Source organism: Tyto alba, unplaced genomic scaffold (genome assembly GCF_018691265.1).
Source record: "Tyto alba isolate M040663 unplaced genomic scaffold, T.alba_DEE_v4.0 Super-Scaffold_44, whole genome shotgun sequence".
NCBI classification, from domain to species: Eukaryota; Metazoa; Chordata; class Aves; order Strigiformes; family Tytonidae; genus Tyto; species Tyto alba.
The window spans coordinates 16,154,052-16,166,274 of NW_024881320.1; the positions used below are offsets into that span (position 1 = coordinate 16,154,052).

Below are 12,223 nucleotides of genomic sequence, written 5' to 3' on the forward strand. Positions count from 1 at the left end.
TCATTCAGGTTGGAAAGGACCTTAAGATCATCACTGCTTCCCAGGCTTCTGGAGGAGCACTGAGCCACTTGACAGATAAAAATTTACACCCAGCCCCCAGTGCTGCAGTCTGGTACCTGAGATGCTCACGGAGAGCTACACTCTTCCTATAATAAAGTTATCAAAGCCTCAGAGAGGGCTTTCTCTGCTCTTCACCCCAACCAGGGTGGGCAGGGCTGTTGTGTGTACCACAAAAGTGTGCAGGTGTGAGATTTGGACACTGTACAGAAAATATGTCCAGCAGCCACAGAAAGATGCACCAGAAGAATTTCTAGCTTTGCTTCGAATGAGATACTAAGACAGTCTGTGCAGCAAAAACATTTTGCAGTTTGCCGAGTGCGTCACCGTTGGGGTATGATCAATGAAGTCCCAGCTGCAATGGGACAGACAAGTGGCTCAGATGGACAGAAAAACACCCCAGCGGTTCCAAGAACTCCCCAAAAAAGTGCTCGTCAGCCAGGTCTCTTGAGTTATCAAAAGGCAACAATACAGCAGGTACTTTGGGGAAGGCTTGTGCAGAAACAACAGCCCTGGGAATGAAAAAGCATGCAGGGTGAAGGATGCAGCAGCAGGGCAGCCCCTCCAGCTGCCTGGGGTCCAGCACAGCCAAATCCACCTTTTGTGATCAGAACGAAACTTGATTAGTATTTCAATCAAAATTCAATCACATTAGGCGAGAAATACGCTTCTAATACAAATACCAACTGCAAACAGGGAAATAGAAACTAATTGGTTTGCAAAAGACCCCGGAGTCAAGGCCAGGAACCCAACATGTGCCCCTGATGGGTGAACTGTGGGTCAAGCAGCAGCTATAGGCACAATCCCAGCAGTTTGTTCCTCATCTTATGGCCTCCTCCTGCCTGGTATTTGCCAGTGGAGACCAGTGAATGAAGTGGTTGTACTTCCCTGTTAGAAATTCATAACCAGAGGGGACTGTTATGCTGATCTTTTCTGATCTCCTGCTGATCACAGAGCAATAGCCATCCAGCCCCTTTTTTATGGCTAGAGAAGAACAGATGCTCCAGCAAGATGTTAAATCTTCACCTAAATGCTGTATCTACACAGAATCCTCCACGTTTAAAGGCCATGGGTTAAACCTTGTGCTCTGCTAGGGGGGAGCTACTCCCTTTGCTGCTCCGAGGGCCCTTGCTGTGCCCCGTGGAGCCCCGTGGAGCTCCACGAGTGCCGGCACAGGGAGGCTTTGCCCTGTGCTCTGCCATGTGTGGTGAAGATGCCCCAACACCCTCGCGGTTTGTGTGGCCCGGAGTATTTTGTGGTGTGCAGGGTACGCGGTGCAATGCCATTCACACTAGGATTTTCTCATGTCCTACGATTTCCAAGTGCTTTTTCTCCCCCAAAAGAGAAGTATTACGGTGTCTTTCTGCTACCCATCCCTCCAAACACAAATAATGTGAGTATCATAAGCATGTCTAATTCACATGAATAATTTATGCAAAGTAATAAGTTCCTGAAACCAATATACAGAATAAATACAACTCCCAGAGACCACATTACAAACTAGAATTCATTTTTATACAGATATAAAACTGTTATGATCAAGTAAGGGGAGAAATAATCTCCATCAATAACACTTCCTTATTTCTTCATTGTTTTATTTGCACAGTGCTGCATCTCTGTATAGTGTACAATCCATCCAGCTGTCCTGGGGATGCCTACGAAGCTATTCCAGCAGGGATTATATTAATCATTTCTCATCACCAGACAGACATTGTTGGAGGCTTTTCTTGTTTCGCTTGCAACATTAGATCACTTTTAGCAACAAGCAGAGTAGGATCTAAACATATTTTCCCCTGCAGATTCCGAGACACAGTCTTATTTGTAAAATACATGTTTTCACTGTTAATTTCATACTGGCATTCACTGCACAAGACATAAAATGCTATTTCTGGACACCAGCAGCATGTCTGAATTCAGGAGCTAAAAGTCAGTGAAAATATTCCGTGTCACTGGTTGTTTGTTTTGATTTCTGCAGACATTTTTTTTCCATTCAGGCCCAGATCCTCTTTTCCCATTATTTCCCAGATTCTACCATTTTATCATTCACTAAAGGATTTGAGAGCTCAACAGAAACATTTTGATGCACCATCTACACAGCAGTATTACTTTTGTGGCTGTATTCTGTGGACAACCCTAATATCCTACCTTTCAAGTAGCAACACTTTCCTTAAAATAGATGGGGGACAAAAATTCTTTGCTGGGTAACTACTGCTTTTCCTCATTGTTTACCTGGCTTTCTAAACTGCTTAGCAGCTCTGAAGAGCACAGACTACAACAATCACTTAAAACTCATGTACTTTAGTTTTTGACAGGAATTTGGGATTGTCAGTAAAAAGATGAAAAAACCTGACTTAATACTTTGCAACTTTTTAGTCTTAACTAGCCAGATTACTGCAAGGACAATATTTAGCTGCATTTACTAAGCAGCGCAAATTAGCTCCCTCGGTGGGAATCTCTCTCATGCTCAGCATGGAAAAACATCAGGTCCCTTCAGAGGGGAAACACCTACCTGTGCAACTCTTAATTGCAACTGTTAATTGTTGGGCTGGAAGTGCTGTCTGGCTACAAACGGGAGCGGTAGACGGTAAAGGGGAGATGAAGAGAGAACAAAGGCGGCAGCCAAGTGCAAGGCCTGGGTGCTTTGAAGGGTAAAGCCGCGGGGACACGGCGGGTCTGAGCAGCTGTTGGAAACGCAGCAGGTTACGTGTGGAAGAGCTGATTTTGGAGGCAGAGGGTAGAGCCAGCTGGGGGATGAGCCCCCAGCACCTGCGAGGCTGCGTTCCTTGGACTCCCTGCCGCGTCCACGCTTTCTTCTCTTCTCACACCTCCACGGTGCAAGTCGAGCCTGCGACCAGCGACACAACGGGGTGTCGTGTGAGGGTGAGGAGGAAGAAGTTTGTGGTCTAGCCCAGCCGGCTCGAGCGCCGGATGGAAGGGTGCGGGGTGCGCCCGGAGCTGCCTGTGCCGCCCGGCCACGGGTCTGCTGCACGGCTTCCACTCGGGCCACCCTTCCAGGGGTTTAATCACACTGGGGGAAATAGATGTGCTTTAATGACGAAAGCTGCAGTGCCAGGGCAGGCTTTTGCTGAAAAGAAAAGATGCCGTAGCAATTATCTCAGGTGCCTATCATGGAACCGACAGCTCTTTGCCACTTGTACAGGTGTTGGGAATAAATTTAACTTGGTTTGTCTCCATCACTAGTCTGAGAAAAATCTTCCAAAATGACTCAGGGAAATAATACTGAAACACGTAAGAAAACAGAGGAGGTCTCTGATTGTTTTTTCAATTACTGTATTTTCAGGAAGAAAATAAATCTCTTTGTGATTACTTTCACATGAAGATTTCATTTTCCCACTCACAGTTTGTGATTTTTCCCTCTCATTTGATCTTTGTCCAGTTCAAAAACATGGGCAAGTGGAGGAGAACTTCTCATTTTTAAAAGGCAAAGCTTTGGTTTTAATTATTCATGATTTCATAGAGAAAATTACCCTTGGAAATGCTTTGATTTTATCAGATGGCATGAGCTGGGAAGCCAATATCCACATAGGAGAAGTTGAGTTCTCTCCATTCTCACAGGTTTTTCAGTACCCAAAGAGAAGAAAAATCCACACACTCTATTAAATGCACTTTCAAAGTTTTGCAAAGAAATTTTGTTTCTCAAACATTCTGTTTAAAAATAGAAGCAGGGAATTAAAACAGTAATTGAAAATTGGTGTCACTCCTTGAAAAGCAATTTCATTAAGAGAAAAACTGTTTCCTGAATAAAAAAAAAAAAAAAAAAAAAAAAAAAAAAAAGATAGTTTTGGAATTTTTTTCATGTTAGTCCAATTAACACCATCTAGACAAATACGCTTGCTTCTGAGTGTAGGACAAATCTAGCCAGATCCACACATACTGCTTTTATCACATTCCTGTGGCACTGGATATGGATCTTTTCTGTTCTCTAGCAGATCTAACGTCACTATTTAAAAATCCTAATGGCAATTTTCCTGGGTGAAGCCCATTTATGACCTACCTCAACACAGAAGATATATTCTTCTTAGACATTTGCTGATATTACTACTTTTGTTGGCATGCTTAGCAGAAATAGGTTTAACAGCTCCTGCCACGAATCTGACCCCCCTTTATATTTCTTTCCCACACCACACTGAGCACCTTATCTGCACGGCGGTTTTACCATGCAGCCCCAGAAGCACAGCTGGAGGAAGTCTTGGTCCTTACAACACTAGCTGGTATTTGCAGTTTGACCTTGGGTCCCTCCATGCTAACTTTGGCACCCGGCTATTTTTATCTTAAAATGAGTATTAAGGTGGTTCATATGGGTTGTCTGCTGGAAATCCCTGGTGCTCTGGGTTCTTCTGCAAGGAGCAGCTCAGATTTGGGTAGCTACCTTTAAGTTCTCAGCTCATCAGCAGCACTGTGAGGATATCAGTGCTCCATTGCCCATACATATCTATTTTAAGTGGGGGATGTGAAGAGGGGATGGTCACTGGCCCTGGACAGTCCCACCATCTGAACAGGGGCCTCTACACCAGTGTGAACATCATGCACACAGTCCCTCCTGGGATTTGGTTTGTGCCAGAACTCAAAGCAGCTTTTCTTGTGCCACGAAAGCATGATCAAAGCTTCTCTCCCTTGAGCTGATTCCAGCAGTATTCCTCATCAAAAAGCAAGGGAAAAAAAAAAAAAAAAAACCCAAACATATTTGCCTGTAGTTGTCTTCTAAATAAATCTCCCTATCTCAGGAGGCTTGGGGCTGCTGTCTCACCCCCAATCAGCTTCAGTGCTTCTGGTAAGATTCTTCTTTTCTCTTCATCACCTTCGGAAAAAATCCCCCTTCTGTAGGAATTTGAGATGTTTACATCTGCTTATCTTTCTTCTGATCTCGGGATTCATAAAACATTTCAGCTCCCTTTTTAGCTGTATCATTAGTTTTGCACAGATCACGGAGAAAAGCCTTCTTGCAGAGCTTTGCCTCTGAAGTCAGTCCAGTACTGGTGTCCCAGTGACAGCATTTTCACCTTCCTCTCCTCTGGTCTCAGCTCCCTTTATTTATCTTGATAGCTTGCAAAAGGTCTTGCACACTTGTTTTATTAAGCAACCTGCGTGGCAGTGGCTGGAGACAGACTCCGTTCCTCCTGCATCTCAGTACATAAAGGAGGTTACATTGCCTCTAAGGTCTTCATGGACAGTTCCTGTAAAACATGACATTGCTGCTAAAGTTTCTCTTTCAGAGGCACTTGCACCATCTCCTTTTCAGACAGCCACCTGGTACCTGCTTGTGCTGAAGACCTGCATCCATGACAGTTTCTTTCCATCCATGTGCTGATCAGGCAGAGTTGAGATCCAGCTCCAACCTCAGAGCTAAGCAAGTTGTGCCTGATGGCATATAAACTCCCTCCCAGGACATTTATAACCTCCCCCAGTGCAGAATCAGGTTTAAGACACACCTGTAAACTTGCAGGGGACCTGGGTGCCCCAGTACACAGCTTCAGCCAGGGAAATTCTTGCTTGGGTATAAAAATGAAATGATCTAAATGCAAGAGACCTGACACAAAATAGACTGTCCAAAAGCCTCCGAGGCTACTTCTCTAACTGCCCCAATGGGTGCAGCCAAGCTGAGACCGAAGCTTTAACTCCAGTGGGTGTTGCAGTCCTTGATACCACTCCAAATGAAGCAACCAAGAGCTGGGTTGTGCTGGATGCTGACCTGCTCCCATGGGGCTGGGTCAGTGTCTTGTCATTCCCTACCCCAGAAAAAAAAAAAAAAAAAGGTTGTCTTAGGGATTTGAATACAAAGCCATACCCTTATTGTCTCAGGGAAGCTATCCATGACATGGTTGTTTCCTCATGTATGTGTAAGACCACACCAGGTGGCCTGATTTTTGTATTCACTCAACCTATTTAGCATTGTGTTAGTCAGGGAAGGTGGGAAAACACTTCAGGGGCAGGAACAGACATTTCAATTTACCATGAAGCCTCATGAGACACTGAGGGACATTTCTGAAATTGGCTTCTATACCATCATGCAGGAGCATTTCCAGCTCCTGCTTGTCCTCACTGACCCCCTACTGATGTCCACTTTGGTCCTACCCTGATGCACACTCCCTTGGGAGGAAAACTCAAATGCAGCTGGAAAGCTTGTGTACATTTGACTTTTGTCTCTTCACCCCATGAGGTCCTGGCACATCAGATCCGGGTCCTACAGCAAGGACTGTGTGTTCAGACCCAGAGCCAGGACCAGTTCCCATGGCAGCCCGTGATTGAGTGTGGTGTCTGGGAAAGCCTTTCCTGGTGTCTCCAAGCTGGATGGAAGCGCCCCTGTCGTGGTCCCACACAAGCCGTGTCTCTGGGGGGTACCCTGGGCAACCGCCCTCTGCCTTGTCCTGGAGCATGCACTGTCATACAGCCCATCACCAACCACCCCCTCCACAGCCATCTGGCAAGAAGCTGGGAGTATGAAGTCACCCCCCGGTGCCTGCCTAAGGATGCCTCCATAACCCAAACAGCAAGGGGGGAGGAAGCGGAGGAGGGAAAGCAGGGGAGTGGCAATCTGGCTGCAATGCCCCAGACTGGCGAGGGTCCAGGTCTGCGTGCTCAGCACACATCTCCACTACCTGCCCACCAGTAACACCAGTTACAGTGCTCAGGGAGAGAGCAGTGATCCCACAGCATCCATGTTCCTTGCGACTCACTAAGCAGACAGTATCGAAGCAAGAGCATCTTTCTACTGGTCCTGTCAGTGTCTTATATAAAAGCTAAAATTACCTTTTATACCCTGTCCTCGATCCTCTTAAATCCTACCCCAATTTGCTGGCCTGGGAACGGTGGTCAGCACACTCACCTTCTGCAGATCTCTGTCGGAGCTGATGCCTTCAGCAGCTTGCGTCTGCCCTGCACCAAAACTGCTAACACTCATCTGCCAGTGCAAAAACACATTTTAATTGAGCAGCCCCACTCATCCAGGAATTCAGCTAAGTCTGGAAAGCTCCTTGCTTTTATCTGTATATGCCATTCTGCCAGTCTTGATGTTATCTGCAAATTTTAGATTTATTTTTAGATAATTGATAGAAATGTTGAAAAGTACAAAGGCTTCACTGTTTTCTTGAGATCTCAACAGAAATGTCCCTATTCAATGACAGTTTTGTGTTGATTACTAGTCTTTTGTAGTCTGTTGTCACTTCCCAACCCACTTAACATGGATTAGGTAATGCCCAATACTAATGTTTAAAACCAGAATATGATGTCAGATCCCTCGCAAAAGCCTTTTATGGGTTATACCTGTCAGCTCCATGCTGAGGGAGACTTCACTGCTATGAAGCCCAGCTATTTTGTCAGCGTGTCCTGCTTTATTCACGCCATACACAATGGTCTTTGAACCTCATGACCAAATAGCACAGAAGCAAAATTCAGACTTCAAGATCCAGGAACCTCAGTCCAAATGGGAATTCACTGTGCCCTGAGGACTGGCCCTGCTGAAGCAGAGCTCCTGAATTCCCAGTCACCGTTGCTCTTGAAGGAAGCCTCGTGGTACTCCGGGAGTAGCACAACCTTGCTGCAAGGTTTTGACCTCCTCCTGGAGCTTTTCTCAGCATGCCCCTGTGATTTTCTCAGCACAGGGAATGGGTTACCCCATAGGGAGAGGGGACAGGAGCTCCGCAGGGACCACGCTCAGCAGGTGAGCTGTTGCCCTGCTCCCCGAAGTCATCCTGGCTCTGACCCCAAGAGCGTTGTGGCACTGAGCGATGCCTGGTGCATCCCTGCATCCCTCCAGCCCTGTAGTGCCTGGTCCCCTCTCCTGCCCAGCTCCGCTCCCGCTCTCCTGCTAACCCACCGGGGTGGAGGGATGAAGACAGCTCTGATAGTTCCCCTCTGGCAGCCTTGGCTGGGCTCATTGCAATTAATTCTTCCTCCTGTCCACTGACTCTTTAAAGGTGTAAACACTGGATGAGAGCTTGGCAGCAGTCCAGGAGGAGCTCAATGTGTCGGGATGCAACAGTCACTTGCAGTGGGGATTTTTTAAATTTCTTTTTTTATCATCAAGCTCAGCTACAAACAAACCTTTAATTAATTCCTCCACAAAGTTCTGCTGAGCTTGTGGCCTCCAATTCTTCTGGGAGGTTAATTAACCTGATCCTCTCCCTCCATGCTCTTTTCTCAAGATTGTCAGTTTTCACTTGTTGAATCTTAATGCCTTTCACTGATGTAACAATCTGCTCTTGTTCACCAGACGCCTCTCGCCCCCAGTGCACAGGCTGAATTTCTTTTTTGCCTATATGAGCTCATGCTACAGCTGCTTGAAAAACAGCACAGCTCACACTTCTTTGCAGGAAAAATTGACTTTTTGCAAAATTTCCCCTTAGCATTGGAAAAGGAAACCGCCCAGGAATTTCAGTTTTCCACTAAAATTTTCAGTTTTCAAAAACTGTTGGTTTTTTTTTTTTCCTGTGAGAGCTAAAGTGCTGTGGAACGTGTTCCTGTTTCAATGTTTTAAGCAAAAACTTGAGGAAAAAGAAACCAAACTGATATCTGCACAGATACAGATGTACACAGGCATTTTGGGCAAAAGCCCATTTTTTGGTGGGGACTGTTCCACTCAGCTCCATCTTGATCAAAATCTCATTGATTTCAGGCGTGAGGCACCAAGGCTGTTTCTGATACGCATCTCCAGCCTTGGAAAAGTCATTCCCTGAAGCTGAAAAAGAGAAACTCAAAAGTAATTGAGATGTTTTAAAGGCTGTGCTTTTAGTCTTGTGACTCGGTTCCCTGAGACTGACCTGGGCAGGCTGGTGAGGTGGGCCTGGCCAACCTCATGGGGTTCAACAAGGCCAAGTGCAAGGTCCTGCCCGCGGGTCGGGGAAATCCCCAGCACAAACCCAGGCTGGGCGAGGAGTGGCTGGAGGGCAGCCCCAAGGAGAGGGACTTTGGGGTGTTAGTGGATGGAAAACTGCCTGTGAGCCAGCACCATGCGCTGGCAGCCCAGAACCCCCCCGTGCCCTGGGCTGCAGCCAGAGCAGGGGGGACAGCAGGGCCAGGGAGGGGATTCTCCCCCTCTGCTCCGCTCTGGGGAGACCCCCCTGCAGTGCTGGGGCCAGCTCGGGGGCCCCCAACAGCAGAAGGACCCGGAGCTGCTCGAGCGGGGCCAGAGGAGGCCACGGAGATGCTGGGGGGGCTGGAGCAGCTCCCCTGGGGGGCCGGGCTGAGAGAGTTGGCGAAGGCTCCAGGGAGACCTTATAGTGGCCTTCCAGTACTTAAAGGGGGCTGCAGGAAAGACAGGGAGGGACTCTTGATCAAGGGCTGTGGGGATACAGTTTTAAACTCAAAGAGGGTAAATTTAGATTAGATATAAGGAAGAAACTCTTCCCTGTGTGGGGGGTGAGGCGCTGGCCCAGGGTGCCCAGAGCAGCTGTGGGTGCCCCCTCCCTGGAAGGGTTCAAGGCCAGGTTGGACGGGGCTGGGAGCCCCCTGGTCTCGTGGTGTCCCTGTCCATGGCAGTGGGGGGTTGGAACTGGATGATCTTCAAGGTCCCTTCCGACCCAAACCATTCTCTGATTCTATGATGTAGGAGCACTGAGCTTTCCAACCTGCCCCAGGGAGTGACACTGGGTGCCAAAATGCTTGCAAAGCTTCGAGACGCTGATGTGCACCATGAGCCAGTGGCCATGGAAATGCTGAAGGCAGAGGTGTGGGGTCCAAGTGCAGGGGAATGGACTGGGACCCAGAACCAGGAACTTAAGTGTGGGAGGTGGCATCACTGTGGGATACGGGCGTGAGACCCATGTTTGCACCTTGTGGGAAAGCCACAACTGCTTTGTTCTGTATAAACCAAGGACAATGTGCTGCAGCACTCCCCAGTTACAGGTGGGATTGTTTAGTCCCAACTCACAGAGATCGCCCTCTGGAACAAAGCCTACCAGCATTTTCCAAGGGGGAAAAAGCCTTGCATGATGCTGTGGCCTTGGGACAACGAGACCCATTTAGGAGGGATTTCAGGGGTTTCGCAACAAGCCCGACATGCAGTGTGAGAAAGAGCAGGGGGGAGGATGTCCTCGGACCTCTCTCTGCTTCCAGCATCCCTCTCCCTTGGCTGGCCACTGGTGAGATCATTGCTCTCCTGAGGGACAGAAACACAGGCAGGACCTCTGAGAGGACATTCCTCGTGCTCAGCAGAGCTCCAGGGCCGGGCTGGGAGGAGAGGAGACGGCCTCCGTCTGACTCTCTCAGGGACTGGTGCTTAAGTACAGGCTGCTATTTCCAAGCTTTTGCTTCCACTAGAGAAATCTGAAATAGAATCAGTTTAACAGATTTTTTTGTTGAACACACAGTTTTTTTCAGCCCTCTTGAGTTAAAAAAAAAAAATAATAAAGTGGAAAAACACTGACATTTCTGTTGGGTCCAAACTTTTGGCCACTTAATGCCTCAAATAATTTTTGCACATCATTTATACCATTCTCATTAGAGATGGTTGGGAAATGCTGCCTGTTAGCTAAATGTTTGGGAAGGAAAATAATAGAAATATCACAATTTTGGTGCATATTTTTTTGTTTTGGTTTGGTTTTTTCTTGTTTGGTTTTGTTTTGTTTTGTTTTGTTTTGTTTTGTTTTGTTTTGTTTTGTTTTGTTTTTAACCTGTATGGCATCCTCAAAGAAGTCAAATCACAGAAATTTTGTTTGGTAAACGGGAGGAGGTGGGGAGCAACTTTCTGGCAGTTTGCTTCTCTGACAAGACAAAACCCATACGTGTTTTGAGCGGATTAGAGGGCAGCAGCACCAAACTGTGCTCTCCAAATGCCCTGCTCTCTAAGCACCTGGAAAGTGCTGCCTACAAATGGTATTAAAATAATCTCCCTATTCTACAATGGTCTTGAAAACCAGGACTGGCTGGGAAGCACTCAGGTACCATAGCAATTTATGTACCATTTATAGTGCTGTGCTCAGAGCCAGGCTGGGTGAAACAGGCCACACGTTCCATGCAAAGGAGCAGAGCAGTCGTTCCACCCCGAGTACTCTCCAGGCTGAGTGAGGTGAGGCTGTGTGGGAAAACTCTGAGATCATTTAACATCATCCGAAGACATGCTTGCAAGGAGTCTGAAGCAAGACTGCATGGGGAGGCAGCCCTCGCCTTCCTACTTCTATAGCATTTGGTTGAGCTTCACCCTACTGCAAGGTTGCACTTCAAGCCAGGATTTCCAGCTACAGCTGTCCTTGTGCGGGGGAAACGAGAGTCTCCAAAACTGATTCAGACCTGCTAAATTCCACTGTTAGTGAAACGTAAGGCTAAATGCAAAAAAGAAACTGTAAATAAGTGAATATCAGTTTTCAGCCTTATTCGGGAAAGATGCTGATCGTTGCTCAGATAAGGTTTTAAATCCTCTGCAAATTATTTTATGAGCCCTGGATGAAAAATGCAGAAGTTTGTGTCCAAATCCCACTTCTGCTATCACTCTTTAAGGCCACCTGGGGCATTTTACCCACTCAAAGCTTCTGTTTCTCACATGAGTAATGACAATATAGGTCTGAGCCCTTCCTGGAGAAACTGAGGTCTGGAGGAGAGGTACTGCACAGGAGCTCTGCCTCCCTTCATAACTCTTGTGACACAGGGGCCTAATGGCTCTGTTAACCTCTCTGCTTTGGCTAAGAAGTTTTTCTGTTGCAGGTTGTGGCAAAGGATGGAAAAGGTCCCAGGAGTCCTAGCATAACAGCCTGCATGCCCAGCAGCATGGTCCTGGCTCTCAGGGTACAAACACCCTCCTGGGGACTGGTCCCCATTCCCTGGTGAACCTCTTATGGCCAGCACAGCACCTGGACATTGTCCTCCCAAGTAGCCTGCAGCCCCCCTCAAAACAAGAGACAGAGCCTCTGAGTGCAGGTGCCCAGATCTCAAGTGGGCTAACACAAGGCAAAACAGACCTGGAGGAGGGAAGAGGGGGAGGACAGACTTAAAATAAGATTGTTGGGGAAAGCAAAAAAAGAAAAAAAAAAAAACCACCACACACCCTCTCAAACTCGCATGCTTTGAAAATGTGTGAGTTTCTCTGAGGCTGCAGGGATGACAAAGAAGGAACCCCAGGGAATGTGTTTAGGGAGGGGGCCTCCATGGAAATGAGAAAGCCCCATATAACATCACCTCTTTTCAAAGGCCCTGCAGGGATGGGGAGGGATGCCAG

At 47.3% G+C, this 12,223-nt stretch overlaps 1 protein-coding gene across 2 annotated transcripts in view; it reads right to left on the reverse strand.

Moving 5' to 3' along the window:
- Positions 1–1,635: 1,635 nt before the first annotated feature.
- Positions 1,636–12,223, reverse strand: part of RTN4R (reticulon 4 receptor) — a 104,275-nt gene continuing 93,687 nt past the window's right edge. Inside the window, exons 4-5 of one of the 2 annotated variants that reach the window (XR_006166753.1) lie at positions 6,902–6,976; positions 1,636–5,804 (exon numbers count right to left, since the gene is read on the reverse strand). The gene's annotated coding sequence lies outside the window, so the exon portion shown is untranslated. Of the gene's footprint in view, positions 5,805–6,901; positions 7,093–12,223 lie in introns of both variants that reach the window. The other variant, XR_006166752.1, reaches the window with a different exon arrangement.